The following is a 20,058-nucleotide window of genomic DNA, read 5'->3' as shown; positions in this document are numbered from 1 at the left end:
CTCATAATCCCTCCAAGATATCTGTATTTTACATTTACCTTTTATAGTAATAATTTTACGTGACTGGTCCATTGCTTATCACATGCTAGTGTTGCCCATAAATAGTTACTAGGTTTGACTTGCTCAAAATCTTTGAATCAGATACTGTCGGTTTCTTTCTGTTTTCCCCATCCTCGGGGACAACGTAAGTGCCTGCTGATAGGTTACATTCACCTATTTGTTCACTTTTTACTTAACGGAAGGGGCATCTGCGTTCGTGTATCACGCCATTGTTCCTATCTGCTCGATAAACACTCAGGGGCACGAGGACACTCGACCCTTGGGCCCATCTCTAGGTTCCCGCCCTCTCCTGGTCTGTGTCAAGACGATGCACTCACTTGCGATTCTGCTCGGATCAATGTTCGTGAGCTGTCGCGGAACAGCAAGATCCACATTGCTCTCGGTGTTTTGTCGAATCCCCGGATGAAGACAGTGCTACATGCCACTACAGAGGTTTTTCTAATGTTGGTGTACTTATTAGCTGCCTTGGTTATAACATTACCATTCGATACATCCTAACAGACTATGCAGATGCTTGGTTATTGAGTTTGAGTAATTAGTGGATGCTTGCTTTTAAAATGAGTTACAATCTACGTCTCGTCGTTCCAACCAAATGACGCGGAAACTAGCTCCGTTCTTTCCTTACCGAGACGAAATTGACGGATGTAAAGGTGTAAATAATCTGTTACAATTTGGGAAGAATAGTGATTTACATACCTACAACACTAGAGAGAAAAATGATCTTTATTACCCATTGTTAAAGCTGTCAGTAGCTCACAGAGGAGTTCAATAAGCAGCAATAAAAAATTTTGATCATTTGCCCAATAAGATAAAATGTCTGACAGACAGCGAAGCAAGCTTTAAATGTAATTTAAAATCTTTGTCCCTGGACAACTCCTTACAAACTGGTAGCCAGAAAAGAAAGAAAAAAAAGGTCTTGTTTCTAAGTGTACGAGTAGTTGCATGAGTAGGAATGAAATGATAATGTATTCATTAATGTTAACACTAATCATGTACACTTATCCTGTAAACTGACTCGTTATACATCATTTCGATTGAAACGATGCTCCAATCTATTAAAGAATATCTATCATAATGAGCGAGTTACAAGCTCTTTGATTTTGTCCTCTAATTTCGTTCCTTACATTTCGCATATTGTAATTTATACCTGCCTCCGTATTTCGTAGTACATATGCTCCAAAGAGTGAACAGTTGTATCTTTATAAGACATCGTGAAGTGAAGAATTCTCTAACCGCTCGTATTAGTTTCCTTAGCTAAAAAAAGATGGATAAACTAGAAACTGCAGTTGTTATGCAAAAACATCTCAATAGACAGTTCTTATCACTTCTTAGTGAAGTTCTTGGATCTAGAAAATCATGAGTCCTACAAAAAGGAACGCCAGCAACGGACGTCAATACGCCTTTCACTCTTCTCCTACTACAATTTGAGAACAGTGATGTACATACCTACAACAGCCTGTCTCACACCCATACCATTCCCGTTCCCAGCACCCTTCCTTCTCGCATCAGCGCCCTATCTCACCGCAGTTAGCTACCTCCTATTTCTAACGTGCCTTGGGTCAGGGTGAGATCGCATAAATCTGCAGTAGGCAGCACCGTATCTGAATTACAGACGAGAAGGAACCTTGAAAGTTCAAGGACTATAACGGGACTATAACGCCCGGACAAAATTCGCCGCTCCATTGCCGCCATCACTAGCAGCACAGGTGTAGAATTTAAATTCAGCACGCAACCCAATGAAATTATTCTTAGCTGCTGGCTATAAACTTCAGTTGTGTCTTCCTTTCAGGAGTGCAGATCCATCCGTTTTGGTGGTTTCCTGCGCAAACTAAGTGCAGTTGCCTGTAATAAATTGTCCTATTTAGCTTTGTGCGTACCACTTCCTGAAGTGTTAATCATTACACGGTCATTCATCAGAAATCCTTTTTTTCACTATATTGTCATTGCTATTTTATTACTATGCTTAGCTAATGGTCACAAAGAAATACATAAAATTTTCAAATAATATCATTTCTGGAATGACATTAATCCCCATAATTTCTATAGCACTCGATCGATGTGAGCTCTTCGATTTCGTTTCTGTTTTTACATATAAATTAAGATCTGTTACCATCACATTTACCAAAGAAGTTACTACACTTCTACAAAGTGAAACTGAAGTGAAGATAATGTTTTACAATTTCCCCTAAACAATAAATAGAGCTGTAGCCACAGACTCCCAAATCTGCAGTGTGCCAAGTTCTAGTAAGACTCTTTTGCTTCTCTTGAGGATGTTAGCAGTTTTGTGTGCTTAAGCGACATATATGTATCATCAAAAGGGACAAATCAGATGTAGCAACAACTGTAATTTATTTATTAATGAAAATGCGCACATGGGCGAATGCATAACTGAGTTACATTGCTGTAGTCCTACTTTTATTATTGATTTGTCTTTTATTATAGTTTTTGCCTAATATCTTTCACAGCGTTCGTTGCACAGTTCACACACGCTGTCTTCATTCAGTTGGTGAAATCTCTTGTTTTGGCTGGACTTGTGATGAAAACCATGTGTTACGTACCGTATTACTACATGTCTCAGTAAGTAGTTTGCCTTTTTCCATTCTTCCACAATTATGGCGTCGGTTCAGTAGAAGTCGTTCCAGATAGAGGTGTGTTTTTTTGGGCTATCTGGCATATACTTTCGTGGGGTCTGGTGTTTGGCAGGAGCATCTGCATTCTGACATCTTCTATGAAGAAGGTTTCTTTCGTTAAGATATGTCAGCCTTCAAGGACTGTCTTCCAGGTGACCATGATTCTTTTCATGTAGCGGGATTTGAATTTCTCTAATGTTACGAGATCGTTGACTTTTCGTTTGTCCCATATTATGTGGATCCCAAAAGCTGCTGTTGGTGCTATGGCCGTTCTAAATAGCGTCACTGCCGTTTTTATTGAGAAATTTTGAGGTTGCTGGCTATTGTAACTTGATTTTATTGCCGCTGTTGCTCTTTGTTTCACATTGGTGTTGAATGTTGTCAATGTTGTTTGCAGAATAGCTCCGGATATTTATATTTTTGTACCACTTCTAAGGCTTTATTTTGAAGAGCCAGTGTGTCTTTTGATGTGAGGTTACCAACTCTTCTGAAAATCATCTGTTTGGTTTTTCTGTGTTTTATTTGTAGGCAATTTTTAAGGGCCTATGAAGCGAGTCTGTTTAGACGTTTGTAACTCCTCTTTGTCTTCTGAACGTGTTATTAGGGGAGATCAAAAGTTTCCGTTTGAGGGTTTTGCTGCAGAGTATGCAACGTATTGCGTCTCCGATGCACGTATGTAAGTACCGACATGTAGGCAAGGTATTAGAGTGCCTTTCGTGTCTTTCCACAGTGGGTGCGATAAATGCGGATATGTGAACTATGGTGACGATATTACCAAATGCGTCCAAACAGGACCAACGTGCTGTCATTCTTTTCTTGGTTGCCGAAGGACAAATACTGGCAGATATGGATCGGAGAATGAAGAATCCATATGGGGCAGCATTTCTGTCGGAAACCACCTTTCTGGAATGGTGCACCAAAGGGTGTTACTGGTTCATAATAAAGCACGTCGCCACATCGCGAATGTCGTAACGTCGGAGTTACGCAAACTCAAGTGGGTGACACTCCTATAGTTCTGATCTCCCCCCGTGCTATTAGTACGGCTTTGGTCGTTTAAAAAAGTCCTTAGTCGACTTCCTGCCAGATGAGCATGTGCAGCACGCAGTTATGGACTGCGTCACGCAGCAGGGTACTGTGTTTCACCAAACGGGTAGGATGACTGCCTCAACGCTCAGGGTGATTTTGTCTGATTGACAAGTCGATTCTGGATTGCACGGTAACTTTTTGATCGCCCATTTTGAAGTGCGCAGTTGCTAGTTAAATCTTCCCAGTGTAATTGTTTTAATTGTAAAGTCCAAGTTAGGCAAAATTAATATTTGTTATGGGCGATTTTCCTATAATTTTTTTCTGGTTAAACCATGACTATTAAAAACCACGCTAGGAGCACCGCAATGTCAATAAAATTTATTAAGATAGTAAGTTGCACAATAGAAACAGCAGTAGAATAACATAGGCGACATGTGGAACTGTACGGTGCGATATTTTTAATGACATATAAAGGTCACGTGTTTTAATTTTTCTAATATACGGAGAGTATGAACGAACTTTTATAGTAAAAGGTAGATCAGTAGTTATCAACCGAGACACTGGAGGGAGCGAGAACAAAAATCAAACTTTTAATCCTCTTATTCTGTCAAATACTTTTATAGAAAATTTCTAACTGTAGCGTCGATAGAAACTCGGCATCTTCGAAGAAATGATTGACTCATCTTCTCGAAAATTCCTAGCGTTTTGTAAATGATTACCAAGGTCTCAAAGATTGTTACGATCAGTTGTTCACAGATGTTGACTTCTACTCAGTATGGTTGCGCGGCACGTCTTGTTCGCTTTCACAACCCCTACCCTATTCTCTCTTTATAACTCTTTTTAGCACCTTATAAATTTCCGCAATTTGGTAGTTAATTACCCGATAACTTTGTGAAAGGAAAGACAGGTTTTTCCGTATATGAACTTACTGACTTCGCCGCTCCTCCCTCCACTGCAATCACGAGCAAAGGCATTGAAAATAAGCCAGTTGCTGACAGTTATTATTCTCTTCGAACGTACATTTTGATGTTTGCTTGACTAATGAAAGTAGTTCACAGTGGGGTAGCAGTCGAGTTGAATTGAAGCTTTGATGTCGGAAATTATGTTATTTACAGTATGGTTCCGCCGTCACTGGTCGCTGCTCGGAGCGACGAAACCAACACTGGTTGCTAGTCAGGCGTTGAAACTGGTGACCGGAAAGAGGGAGAGCGAAGACTTGCAAAGGGCATACAAAGCGCACCTTTGTTGTCGCTGTTAGCGTTACACATCATTATGGCCGAACGCATATACGGATCTGAATTTTAGTAACATGAGCTACGCCAGTGATAGTAACCAACAATGCTCTGGTGCCCTAAAGTTAACTTCTTTAAAACAAAGACACGTTTCAAGGACCTGAAATGATGCCTTCTCGTACGATTGGAACCTAGAATTGTGGTTACATCATTACATATTGTTCACAAAATTTTTTTTTGCTAGATATATTACACTGAAGAACCGAAGAAACTGGTACACCTGCCTCATATCGTGTAGGGCCCCCGCGAGCACGCAGAAGTGTCGCAAAATGTTTGAAGGAGTGTTGGAAGGAACTGGCACCATGAAGCCTGCGGGACTGTCCATAAATCCACAAGAGTGTGAGGGGGTGGAGATCTCTTCTGAACAGCACGCTGCAAGGAATCCCAGATATGCTCAATAATGTTCATGTTTGGCGAATTAGATGGCCAGCGGAGGTGTTTAAACCGAGAAGAGTGTTCCTGGAGACACTCTGTAGCAATTCTGGACGTGTGGGGTGTCGCATTGTCCTGCTGGAATTGCCCAAGTCCGTCGGAATGCACAATGGACACGAATGGATGCAGGTGATCAGACAAGGAGCTAACGTACATGTCACCTGTCAGAGTCATATTTAGACATATCAGGGGCCCCATATCACTCCACCTGGACGCGCCCCACACCACATCAGAACCTCCATGAGCTTGAACAGTCCATGTTGACATGCTAGGTCCACGGATTCATGAGGTTGTCTCCCATACTCGTCCATTCGCTCGATACAATTTGAAACGAGACTCGTCCGACAGTGCAACATATTTCCAGTCATCAACAGTCGAATGTCGGTGTTGACGTGCCCAGGGGGAGGTGTAAACGCTTTGTGTTGTGCAGTCATCACGGGTACACCAGTGGGCCTCCGACTCCGAAAGCCCGTAACGATGATGTTTTGTTAAATGGTTCGCACGCTGACACTTGTTGATGCCCAGCATCGAAATCTGCAGCAATTTGCGAAAGGGCTGCAATTCTGTCATGTTGCACGATTCTCTTCAGTCGTCGTTGGTCCCGTTCTTGCAGGATCTTTTTCCGACCGCAGCGATGCAGGAGATTGATGTTTTACCGGATTCCTGATATTCACGGTGCGCTCGTGAAATGGTCGTTCAGGAAAATCCTCACCTCATCGCTGCCTCGGAGACGCCGTGTCCCATCGCTATTGCGCCGACTGCAGCACCACGTTCAAACTCACTTAAATCTTGATAACCTGCCATTGTAGCAGCAGCAACCAATCTAACAACTGTGCCAGACACTTGTTGTCTTGCAGACCGCAGCGCCGTATTCTGCCTGTTTACGTATCTCTGTATTTGAATACACATGCCTATACCAGTTTCTATGGCGCTTCAGTGTAAAGTGCCTCTTTCCTTGATTTTTAACAGATTATTTCATTTGCCAGTTGAGTTATGTGTTGATCTGATTAATAAATTGTGTCAGATTGGAGAAAAAAACTGTGACAAATGCTCACTATGGTGACGGAGAGTTTTTAAGGAAAAAAATGTTCGCACCCCAGTAAAAAAAGTGATACAACGCAAAAATGCAATATTTGAGAAAAATCGACTTGGATGATTCTATAAAACTTATTTTGAAATAGCATAAGATTCCATTAAATATCAAGTATTTTTGGCAGTAAATTTCATTACATAAGTTCTATTCTCTTCAAATGTGAGGTGTTATCCGGTAATTATTAATTAATTCTTTAAAATTTGTCGGTTGCATTGCTTTCCTAAAAACGTTTTTGTTTTTGTTATGACCGTCACGTAATACTTTTGCCTATTTTTCACCCCAAAGACTTTTTAACTTGCGTCTTGCACAAAGACAGCGCAGTATCCACCATGTTGCCAACTGACATCTATGGTAACACTGGAAAGTTATATCTAGGTCAAAGTTATATTTTACATATAGGTTCTGAATGTGCTATTTATAGTTTAAAATTCCGTATGACTAAAAAGTAAAGATGAAATTGTTTAAATGAATGTGCTGAGTGCTTGTATGGTTAAATAAATAAGTGCAGTGGCTACTGTTTACTTAGGTTATATTGAACATTAAAAAAATAACATAGTACATTTTATATAGAAGAATTAAATTACGTGTTTTACTCACAGTAGAAGTGACATTTGCAAAAAATAAAGGCAGAAACAGACTTACGTGATGTGGAACTACTACTTGCAAACGACAGGCTCACGATTGATTGTGCTTTTTCATGAGTGTACATTGCTGTTGTATGAGCAAATTATGGAAATTCCTTAGAAAAATTTTGCTGGGTAACTCTGTTTGGTGATTTAGGATGCCATTTGCGGGTGCACATTTCTGAGAATAAATTTCAGTTTCTTCAGGTAAGTTCATTCTTTTTCCTTTGTTGGTCAAGTGGAGTATTTGTAAGTTGTGAGCTATATCTATCACTTTATGTTCACCTTCTGCTACATGTAGTGCACATGTGGAGTCGCTGAATTTATTAAACGAGTAGGACCCATGTGTTACCGGACACTTATATTTAAGTTTGTTCCTGTTTGGCCAATGAATATGTTAGAACATGAATTACAGCTCACACTCACTCACTGGTCATACCGGACCCGCGAGTCCATTACCGCAGCAACGTATTTTCGCCATCTGTCCCTGTCTTGGGCTATTTCCTTCCAGGACGTTTTCCTTCTAGGTGCCCTACCAGTACCCTGCGCGCTGCCCTGCCCTCATCCATTCGAGCTACGTGACCCGCCCATCGCAGCCTACGTGATTTAATAATACTGATTACGTCGGGGCTTGAACAGAGTTCGTGAACCTCTTCGTTATGCAGTTTCGCCACTCTCCGCTGTCATCCCTTTTTGCTCCGAAAATTTTCCTCAAAATTTTGTTTTCAAATACTCGAAACGGCTTTTCATTTTGCACAGTGAGAGACCTAGTCTCACACCCATACAGCATAACTGGTAGAGTAATAGTTTAGTCTATTATAATCTTTAAATTCCTAGACAGTATCCGTGATGAAAGTAATCTATTCAGTGAGAAGAAGGACGCATTTCCCGCCCGTAATCTCTTCTTCAGTTCGGATTCAATCTCATTTCTCGAAGTGATGCCCGCGCCTACATACTTAAATGTGTTCACTTTTTCAAACTGCATGTCTACAACTCTTAACATTTCCTGATCTACCGCTGTTGGCATTCTAGTAGTAACCAGGTATTTAGTTTTGTCTTCACTTATCCTTAGACCTACATCTTCACTAGCCTTGATTAACGCATTCGCATTTGCTGTTACAGATTATTTCCTATCGCTATTGATGTTTAGATCATCTGCGTATCCTAATATCTTAATATTTCATTTAACTCCACACTCTCTGAATTATCTGCTGCCATTCGTACAATATATTCTAGGACTAAATTAATAAGTAGCGGAGACAAATTCTTCTGACTCCAATTTCCCCACGCGTACTCTACCTTTTGTGTTTTTCAAACTCGCTCCTATAAGTCTAACATACTTCTTTGGTATTCCGAGTTCCAAAAGAATTCTGTACGATTTTGATTGCAATACTGAATCATATGCTTTTGTAAAATACATGAGAAGATTATGAACTGGTTTATTGTATTCCCATTTCTTTTCCAAAATTTGACGCAGGGTGAATATTTGGTCTATAGTTGATCTGTTCCTCCGAAAGCCAGCTTGGTAATCCCCCACAATTTCATCTGCATATGGTGTAAGCCTGCTTAGCAGAATATTCGAGAAAATTTTGGAACATACTGGTAATAGTGATATCTCTCTATAATTACTACAATCCATTTTGTCGCCCTTCTTAAAAATTGGGATCAGAATCGAGTCCTGCCACTCTTCAGGTATCATCTCTGAGTTCCATACTTTAGTTATCACTTTGCGAACTACTTCCACCAATTTCTGTCCCCCATTTTTAACTAATTCTGCAGTTATGCAATCTGATCCTGGTGCTTTATGGTCTTTCAATTTTTTGATTGCATCTCTTACTTCCTTTAACGTTGGCTCAGGTATCTGGGGTTCTGCTGTATGTATTTCGTACGCCTGCTCATTTCCTGCTTCCTGGTGTACATTTAATAGATGCCCAAAATACGCCCTCCATTTACTTAATATAGCACTGGGGTCTGTCAGTATTCCCCCGGCATCCCCTCGAAGTGCATTTGTCCTAGCCTTGAAGCCCTTCCTATACCCATTTATGTCTAGGTAAAGTTCCCTAATGTTTTTTGTTTTACTGTTTGTTTCCATTTTTTTAATTTGGTTGTTCAAATAATCCCTCTTCTTTGCCCGTAGCCTACGACCAACTTCCCTTCTCATGTTCAAGAACCTCTCGTTTTCTGTCTCCCATTCTATCCCAATCTATTCGCGCTTTTCTCCTTTCCTCTACCAATTTCTTGCATTCCTCATCAAACCACGGTTTCCTCCTGTTATTCTTAATTGTACCTGTTGTGACCTTCGCTGCCTCTTTGATATCATTCCTCACAGTGATCAACTGTTTATTTACATCCTCGTTCAAATGGTTCAAATGGCTCTGAGCTCTATGGGACTCAACTGCTGTGGTCATAAGTCCCCTAGAACTTAGAACTACTTAAACCTAACTAACCTAAGGACGTCACACACATCCATGCCCGAGGCAGGATTCGAACCTGCGACCGTAGCGGTCGTGCGGTTCCAGACTGTAGCGCCATTAACCGCTCGGCCACTCCGGCCGGCTTACATCCTCGTCTTGATCTTCGTGTGTCCTGAGAGCATCAAATCTATTTTAAATTTCTATTCTGTACCTTCTTCTAAAGCTTTCATCATTTAGCTTGTCAGTGTCGAACCTAACGAGTTCTGCATTGTGACACCTTGATGTTGCTGTAGATAGCTGTAGGTGAACTAGAATTAGAGCTAAGTTTCTATATTCCTGATCGACTGTATGGCGCACTGTTATTTCTGATACTGTGGATGGCTTTGTCTTTTTATTTTGTTATTTGTGTGAAAACTGATTCTGACATTTGTTGGAAAAGTTTGCTACGTTAATTGATAGTTTTGCTAAAAATGAAATGCTCGCATATTTTTTCTGCTAGGTGGGATGTGGTGTTATTTAGTGTTGGTTTGTCTTTGTGGATGGCTGTGTGGGGTTTATTTTACTGATCAAACTGATGGATTAAACACCATTAAATAAATTGCTTATAACAATGGTGACAGTCCAAAATTAACAGATTCCACGCTAGGAAAATCTGAAGTGGTCACCCCAAATCAAACAGGGACCTCCGCGTTTGTAGCCAGCGGCGCTAATTGGTAAATCACGGAACTGGCCCTCGTATCAGTCCAACCCCAGATGTACCGGCAGCACACGCTCTCGCCAAGTGGCGCAGTAGCAAGCCGACACCCGGCTTTCCCACGACGGTTGCATCCCAGCAGCAGCGGGGCGGAGGTGTTCAGAGGCGGCAGAGTCGCCTGAATGAAGCCTGCGGGCAGCGGCGCGGAAGAGCAGCGTAGGCGGGAAGTGCTTGTCCCTGTGTCCGTTCCGCGGGCCCGGCGTGGCGCAGAGTGGAAAACGCCCGCCCACTCGCTCAATGCCGCGGGGCGTCGGCCGCGTTCCCCGTTCCCGGAAATTCGCACAAAGGCACCGGAAACTCTGCAATTTGCTGGCACGGCTGGTAAATGGTTTCACGGTGGAAATCTTATTACCGGGCGCATTTTTTACTGCTGAATGTACCAAAAATCTCATTCTAACTTCGAGATTGGGAGAGAACTAATAGCCGACATCGTATCGACTGAATTTTCCTTTCACTTATGAAACCTGATTATAGGGGGCAGTCAAATGAAAACCGAACACCCGCCACTGCTGGACCGTGGAATGTTCCTATTCAAAAGTGATCACCACATGCGTTAAGACTAATTCAACAAGGCATGAGTAGTGAAAACAACCGACGGCTAGAACTAACTATGAATGCCTGTGTGCGTTACACCTGCAACATTCGCCGATATGATCATGTTAGTGCTTCATACTCCCAGCTAGGGTGGCTGCGGCCGGACAAATTGCGTGACTACCACACTCTATGTCTACTTCACCGACTCCTCGTCGCGCAAGCACCCCAGTGTTTTGCTTCAGAGATTAAACACGTTTCATACCGTCATAATGGAAACACGAGGTCGTTCTTATTTGGTATCCTAACTGTGCCCACTCACAAAACAAAAATTTTTGCAAACTCCTCAGTTACCGCTGTCCGCCTCTGGAACAAACTGCCCTTTACCTTGCGCAAAATTCAATCCCCTGCTGTTTTTAAGAAGAAGTTGAAGCATTTCCTACTATCGTTTTCATAGCGTTTTCTACAAAATTAATGTACAAGGCCAATCCTCTCTTCTGTCAAATAGCAAAGCTAGTGTCTCCTATCTTGCTCCTTTCTCTTCTTCCTCTTCATCTATCTCTATTAACCATGCAATCTTCTTTTCCTTTGTGTTTCCTTGATTATGTTACATCATGTCTCTATTCTTCTCCTCCCTTCACCATCAGTCTCCCTGCTGCTAGCACTCCTGTCTAAAATCTGTCTCTTTCATACTGTCTAATTATAACAGTACTTATCACCTACGAATATAAACTCTATATGTATGTATTTTTTCAAGTGTGCCTTTGTAATTGTTTATTTCAGTTTTTGTACTAGATGTAGTTTAACATGCCTACCAAAACATATGAACGTAAAATAAGTAGAATGCCTGGTTAGATGTAAGAGAGGGTCTGATGGCCCTAATCTTGCCGGGTTAAATAAATCAATAAATAAATAAATTTATCTCACTGGGAGACGAGACTACCAATTCCTGTTTCGTAGGACGCGGTCGGCCGCTGAGGGATCCACAACCGCATCCACTCTTGCACTTCCTCGTCCGTCTGAAACCGACCTCCACGCATGTCTTTGCTCAGGTCGCCAAAGATGTGAAAATGACACACTCAAAGATCCCGGCTGTACGGTGGATGTTTCAGAGTTTCCGACCCAAATCGCTGAAGCGTAGCCTTCGTCCGACTGCCAGTGTGGGCCAGGCCCTCGACTCCAGGGGAAGCAGGAACTGATCGTCTCATCTCCCATTGGGGTAAATGTCTTGAAACATCCCCTTAGAAAAATTAATGAATTACTGTGCTGATACACCTCTTATGTTATTTGATTTTCAATTAGCTGAGCAGACCTGAACGTACTCAGACATTTCTCTCTTTACTTACTCTGATCAACTCTGAACTGACACACAATATTTTTAGCGCAACGCAATCTGACTTTCAATAATTCCTACAAAAGAATAGCCCTGACTAACAATAACCTATACCTTTCATGAATCACTTACCTCACAAAAATCTTCGTTACTCGAACTACTGCAATACAGGGAGGGCCAATACTGCCAGCTAAATAAAAGATTCTAACTACTGAAGTCACTAACTACTAATAGGCATAGTTAGCAAATGAAAGACTTTGGTAGAGAACAAACAATGTATTTACCTTAATACTGTTCAAAAGTCATTATATATATATATATATATATATATATATATATATATATATATATATCAGTTCATGACATCCAGTCTCACAAATTTCGTTTTTATGACGGACACACGTTCAGATCGTCCGCTCTCAAAACTCTGCCATCTCTCTTCCCACATCCACCACTGCTGGCGGCTCACCTCCAACTGCGCAACGCTACGTGCTGTTCACATCCAACTGCCCAATACTACAATAGCGAATATTCCAACAATGCCAGCCGGCCGCGGTGGCCGAGTGGTTCTAGGCGCTTCAGTCCGGAACCGCGCTGCTGCTACAGTCGCAGGTTCGAATCCTGCCTCGGGCATGGATGTGTGTGATGTCCTTGGGTTAGTTAGGTATAAGTAGTTCTAAGTTCTAGGGGACTGATGACCTCAGATGTTAAGTCCAATAGTTCTCAGAGCTATTTGAACCATTTTGAACACTGCCAACCAGCCACAGACTGCACACAGCACAGCCAGTGATTTTCATACAGAGCGCTACGTGACGTTACCAACATAAAAACCTAAACAGCCTACTTACAGTCTTAACGCGTGTGGTGATAACCTTTGAATGAAACCATTCCATGGCTCAATGAGGCGGCTGTTCGGTTTTCAGTAGACTGTCTCTCATATTTTATATGTTCACCGGCCAAAATATTAGACACTCCCTTAAAAGAGCAACCTGCTCGCTTTGGTGCGCTGTATATGATATACGGGGTGTTCAAAACGTCTCTCCGCAGTGCCGTACGATTGTTAGCCGCCAGTGCCGTATGATTGTTCGCCTGCCTGGGTTACATCCCTTCAAGTGGACTCTCCCATCATTCCACTGTTCCGTTTATCTCAGCCAGCGTCAGTCGTATCGTTGGTGAGTATCGTTACGTGTTGACGTGAACGTTCAAGTTTAGTTCCTTTGTTCGTTTGTTTCGTTTTGTCACTGTTAAAATGCTAACCATTGAAGAACGTGTGTTTTTAGTCGAAAAAGTGTTCAAAGCTGGAGGTAAATACACAGTTTCACTTCCTCAAACATTTAATTTAATTTTTCCCGGAGACATCACTCCCACATCGCGATACTGTGCGAGATTTCATTAACGAATTTGGAAGTACGGGTTCAGTGACAGATGCACCGAGAAGTGGTCGTCCTAGCGTTTTGTCTCAGGATAAACTACTCGATATTTCCGTTAAAATCTCCATGAGTCCGAACAAGTCAGTAAGAAAACTCGCCCAGGAAATCGATGTTAGTGTCGGAACGGCCCACACAGCTGTAAGGAAAAAATTAGAACTTTTCTCATACAAAGTGACAGTCGTGCAAGAACTGAAAAATACTGATCATGGCAAGAGACTGTATTATCGTCAATGGTTCAAAAATTTCGTTCAAAAAATGGAAGGGATATTCTTAAGGAAACGTTTTTCACTAATTAGGCGTGGTTCATTTATCCGGGTACATGAACTCGCAAAATTCTCGTATGTGCAGTACTGCGAAGCCATTGTGTATTCATGAGGAGCCACTTCATTCTGTGAAAATAGGAGTTTCGATTGCAATTTCTAGACGTCGGATTGTGGGTCCCATATTTTTCAGCGAAACAATAAACGCACAACGATACGGCAGTGATATTCTGTACCCATTCATAGGAAAACTTGTGTTAAGTGAAATACTGAACAGTTATTTTCAACAAGATGGTGCAACCGCTCATACAGCTCGCGTTTCAATGTCACTGCTTGCTAATGTTTTTGGTGATCGCATAATGTCACAGGACTTTGGCCTCCACGATCGCCTGTCCTAACACCACCTGACTTTTCCTTCCGGGCTGCAGCGAAAGCAACTGTCTATAAAAACCGTCCAAAATCCATCGATGAATTGAAAACTGCAGTATCCACTTTCGCTGCTTCTGTTGCAGAAGAAATGTTACAGCTTGTGTTTGGAAACATGATTAGACGAATTGAATTCGTATTCTACAACAGAGGGGGGGGGGGGGGGGGGGACACTTTCAACATTTAATGTGAAAATTTGTGAGTAAAAATGAATATTCAATAAATTAATAACTTGTATTTCACTGAGTTTCATTTCGGTATATTCACTTAGGCATACGGTTCGCGCGGCTAACAATCATATACCACTGTGGAGAGACTTTTTGAACACCCCGTAGAACTGGTACTAGTTGGTCATGGGACCTCCACTATTGATATAAGTCACGGCAGTGAATTGGTGTGCTTGTGCCAGTCTATTGTATGGAATTAGCGCAGTATTATCAGTCGACGTGGAGTCATGACAGAATGGCAGAAAGGAGTTATCACGTTACCCAGGACCACATCGTGAATGAAGTTGTCTGATTGCCCTACAGGGAACAGTGTAGCACTCGCTACCATGTAACACGGCATAAGAACAGTTATCTCTAGCAGATTCTAACCGACAGGGGCAAGAGACGAGAGTCGCACCTTTTCTGCTGTAAGTGAATGCAGGTCCAAGCAACCAGTTTCCGATCGAATATCGCATGTGATGGAATTCGGAGTCGGGTACCTCTTACAGAGCCATTTCGGGCAACGGCACATATAACATCATTTCTTTAATATACTAAACGACACAGAATCTGGACAATAACTGACAGGAGACGAGTAGTGTGGACCAAAGAGCCGAGATTTTGTCCCTTTCAAATGATGCAAGCGTCTAATTCACTGACGACCCAATAAGGAAGTGTGTGAAAGATGTAGTTGAGGCTGGAAGTTGTTCTGCTTTATTTTGTGTGTGTGTGTGTGTGTGTGTGTGTGTGTGTGTGTGTGTGTGTAGGTTGCGGGAGTGGAGGTCGTACCATTTCGCTCACTCCTCTGGTTATTGTGACATAAACCAGTATGTTTAGATCAACATTCTGGGGGACCAAGTGTTACCCCTTCTTCCAAGTCTTCGTGATGTGTGTGCTGTCGACGTCCCCGTCTTCCAAGATGACGGTAGTCATGTTACAGGACTGCAGCATAATCTCCTGGTTTGACGAACACTCAAGCATACTATCGTATTTCGACTGGACCTCTAAATCACCCGACCCTTACCCTGTACAAAATATCTGTGACTATTTATAGCAACGGGTAAAACATAGTTATCTGCATCCCCAGAGTCTGGTAAATCTGCAGGATCTACTCCATCAACGGGTGGTTCAAAATGGCTCTAAGCACTATGGGACTTAACGTCTGAGGTCATCAGTCCCCTAGATTCAGAACTACTTAAACCTAACTGACCTAAGGACATCACACACATCCATGCCGGAGGCAGGATTCGAACCTGCGACCGTAGCGGTCGCGCGGTTCCAGACTGTAGCACCTAGAACCGATCGGCCACAGCGGCCGGCTCATCAACGTGTGGCTTCAGTTGGTTACGACGTATATGAAAGCGATGTTGGGCTGTCTTCCTCGCAAAATTGAGGCATTTTTTTAAGGTGAGAGGCGAGGTTACACGATATTGGCATGAGGTCTTCTGGGGAAGAGATGATAATTTTTTGTGTTTTCCTTATATTTTGTGTTGGAATATTTTCAGATTAATCACATACTGCTGTACTTCACATGCAGTGTTTAGCATTTGCAGCTCGTGTTCTTCAACAAACTTATATTTCAGAATTTATATTTTTCTGAAAGTTAAGTATTAGTTTAGTTATTTATTTCAAGATTATTTCACGTAGACTAGTCTCGCTGGAATACTGTGGCACTAGGTCTGCAGGCTTTCAAATGTACTGGAGTATAAGAAAGTACATGAAATTTTTCGGCTAATAAGCGTTGGACTAATTAATTTCATTCCATCCGACCCAACACTGTCGTTTGTTGGGGTAGTTCGAATGATTATGACTCAGAGCACTACGAAATGATGTACAGTGGATAACGGTATTTTGTCTGTTTGCTTGTACCTGTAAATATTCAGTGCTACAGGAACACCATTATAGGTGGTTCCTAAATGGTCACGTAATAATATGCACAGAAAAAATTAAATAGAGGGTCCGATTTATCTACTTCCAGTTTCCCCTCTGGATTTTTACCGCTATGCAGGGTCAGCATCTGGTGAGTCTCTGCTCATCCGGTTCTGGTATTCGTTTCTGTTAGCAGAAAGTATCTGGCACTGCACAACACAATTAAAGTGACTGTTTTTCGTAAAGCCGTAATTGAATTTTGAAGTTTGCAATATTTCTCAAAGGTGCCTACAGCCTTCCTCTGTGATAGTGCAAAAGCGTAGCGCCCTGCGATGTCATCCTCGGGCTTGGGGGCTCTTCATACATAAATTTGTCGACAAGATGGAAAGTAAAAATTGGCCAGGTGCTTGTAGGACTCGCGCACTGACGGTTCCGTACAAATTTAATCACGTATACAGATATTTCATCGACTTCGGGAATCGAGGATACTGGCGATTTTTGCTTGTTATCGACACTGGTACTGACAAGATATAGATCCCAGGGATTCCAAGACTTCCGAGAATGTTTTAATTTCAAGTTGAAGTCGGATAACAAATGACAAAAGAGATACGTTTTCGTGTGATATAATTACAAATTATCAATTTCGGATTTTCCCTTTACTTATACTGTGAAACCTTGTTTCTTGTCACATTTCATGATTCAGTGTCAACGGGAAGCACCCTATAGGTTTTGATGAGTGAGTTTTCGAGTATGAAAATACGTTACGCAAGTAGCCGCATCTTTTGATTGCATTCACTTAGAAGCTTAATATTTTTAAGCCGTAAAGCGACCGTCGATCTTAGTATGTGAGATAAATTTGAACTTGATACGACAAATCGCTCTAGAGAAAAAGGATTCTTAACACACAGACAGACAAACAGACAGACAGATAAAGAAAAGCCAAAAAAATATTTTTTCGTGTTACATAATTACAGATTAGGAAATTGCAGATTTTTTCCGTAAGGGGTCCTTTTTTTTTTACAGATTGAGGCGCGGAACCCTAAAAAGGCAGAGCTCAGAAGTTCATGTGAGGAATAAGATGGATTAATGATATCACTTTGGCACAAATTTCATCTCAAATCTGCCCAATGCTACCGTGGACGCGTCACGCGATGGGAAGGTCGTCATACACCCCCTTACCCACGGTTAAATCCTTCTCTAAGGACACTGCGGACCAGAAAACCCACTGAACCTGATCGTAACCCTTTGGTATGTAGTGCGACTGCAGTTTATGCTCGCTGTACAGGGTGGAACCACTATGGATCTGTTCAAAATCATTCAACGAAATTAGAACGTGATCTCAAGGAGCAAAGGGTGCTCATGCTTTTTCAGCCCACCTGTTTCGCACCTTCCTGTGGTGTAAGCACAGATGGATGTGACACTAATAAACGCATAAGTAAAATGGCAAAGGGTACGCCAAGACGCCCCAGTTTGGCAACACCCTCAGTGCGACCCACCCTCCTTTTCTGATTACCTGTTCAGAGACAAATCACAACGTAGCCCTAGGCGCTGGAAACAGTTGACCCCTTGATACCCCTCCAATTCGACGTGCCTACTAGTAAGCACAAGAGCAGCAGTGTAGCCTACCTGCAGGAGTTCGCGACTCTCATCAAATTTAACTCTGTACATGTACATTTTTAAAGTTCTCAACAAAGGCAGGTGGGTGGCACCGAGGATGTTGCCGAATAGGTGGTCTAAGAGGGAGCTTCTGCATTTTTATTTGCGCACGTAGAGATGTCACAACCCTCCTTGAGCACGCCACAAGAGGGCGTCAAACAGAAGGGCTGAAAAAGTATGAGCACCTTTTGCTGCTAGAGATCTCTTTCAAATTTCGTCGAATGGCTTTGCGTCTGTAGTGATTCCACCCTGTACACCAGAGCAAAAACTGAAGTTGCACTGCACTGCAAAGGGATTCGATGATATTCAGTGGGGTTGCTGGCCTAGGATGTCCTTAGAGAATGGCTGGGCCTTCCAAGCGATGTCAGTAGTGACAGAGGCTATCAAGAACATCGTGCTGTTGCTCATCACACTGTGACCTGTCTTTTCTGACCTCGAAATGTATTGGAATCAACGTCCCAAGGAAAGGGGTGTTTTCTTGATTCCACTTATGCCACTCCCTAAGGCCTTTTCGTGTCAATTCTGAGCGGCGGTGTGTAAAATATATTCCTCGGATACCCATAAGAAAACCACTTGATTTTGACATTGTGCATCGCGGTTCTGACCTCCATCACGTCCACGTTGGCGTTGGGCAGAATTGTGGTGAAATTAGATGCAAATGTGACTCCATTGACCTACCTTACATCTCACATGAACTTCTGAGCTGTCGGCTTCCTATCGGATATATCGACAACTTGCTGTTTGAAGCGTCGCCGAGCCCGAGGGTAAAGTCGAAGTCGTCATGCTTTTGTATCATAACCGAGGAAGTGTGTAGACAGCTGTGAGCCAAATTTCATACTTAAACGTCGCAATGGGAGACAATTACGGCGTTTCGAAAAAGTGATCGTTTAACTGTGTTGCGTAGTGTATTTGAAGCAATCAGCAGCCTTGCAACTTGGTAGCTTACGTGATCCAGTCATCCGTTAATGGCCTCAGCTGGATATGACATAACTGAAGAAAGCTGTGGACTTTTTTCCTCCCCAAATTGAAACCATTATCAAGGCTAGAGGCGCCCTGTCGATGACTAATTTTTTTTTGTGGAGTGATTACCATTCTGGAAAGAGCTGGTACAACTTAAAATAACCGATTGAGAACTCGATTCCTAAATTTCAGTATCGGCTCGCATTTTGTTTTCTTACCTTTCCACTGTCGTGTGTGGAGCCGGTATTGTGCGCTGGCGGAGACGCCCCACAGCCCGTCCAAGGCCGCGCCAGCTGCGGCCGCTATTTGTGCGCCGGTATTCGCGAGCACGCAGAACGCTGCCAGCCGCTGTGACGACGTGGGGGCGTCGCCTTACCTCGGTGACGCAGGCTGGCTTACACAACGGGTCGGCGTAACCCACTGTTATACCACACTGCAGGCTGCGAGGAGGGCGGGAACAAAGAGTTTAACGTCCCATCGACATGCAGGCCATAAGAGGTGGAACAGTAGCGCCGTTGGGAAAAGAAGGAACGAAGTTTAGAATGGCTTTTCACGCAGCTGGCGCGAATCATGCTTAACAAACAGAATGCAAAAAGTTGTGCTGAATAATCCCAACAGTGTAGTAAAGGTAAAAAAATTGAGTGACTGGGGAGAAATCACAAAGTGTGCCCCACAAGGTTCAATTCTGGGTCCACTCCTTTCTCTACATATGTGAATGACCTTCCACATAACATACAACAATCTGAATTGGTAATTTCTGCAGACAATACTAGTGTTATAATAAATCCCATTAGAAAGAAAGAAATAAGAGAGGTTGCAATGATATTTTCGCAAGAATTATTAAGTGGTTCTCAGGAAATGGACTCACCCTAAATCTTGAGAAAACACACTACATTCAATTCTATACAACAAATAGAGTCATACCATTAACTGAACAGGACTCAATAAAAAGGGTAGAATGCTTCAAATTTTGAGTGTATGTATTGATGAAATCTTGAACTGGAAAAAGCATATAACTGAGCTTCTCAAACAATTAAGTTCAGTTACTTTTGCTCTTCATATA

At 42.3% G+C, this 20,058-nt stretch overlaps 1 long non-coding RNA gene across 2 annotated transcripts in view; it reads right to left on the bottom strand.

The window, feature by feature from the left end:
- LOC124711568 overlaps positions 1-20,058 on the bottom strand; it is an 81,518-nt gene that overhangs the window by 46,276 nt on the left and 15,184 nt on the right. For both annotated transcript variants that reach the window (XR_007005489.1, XR_007005490.1), the window contains exon 2: positions 19,214-19,435. This is a non-coding gene — a long non-coding RNA (uncharacterized LOC124711568). The remainder of the gene's footprint in view (positions 1-19,213; positions 19,436-20,058) is intronic.

Source organism: Schistocerca piceifrons, chromosome 1 (genome assembly GCF_021461385.2).
Source record: "Schistocerca piceifrons isolate TAMUIC-IGC-003096 chromosome 1, iqSchPice1.1, whole genome shotgun sequence".
NCBI lineage: Eukaryota > Metazoa > Arthropoda > Insecta > Orthoptera > Acrididae > Schistocerca > Schistocerca piceifrons.
Note: the sequence above shows the minus strand (reverse complement) of the source record. Positions and strands in the feature narration are given on the sequence as shown.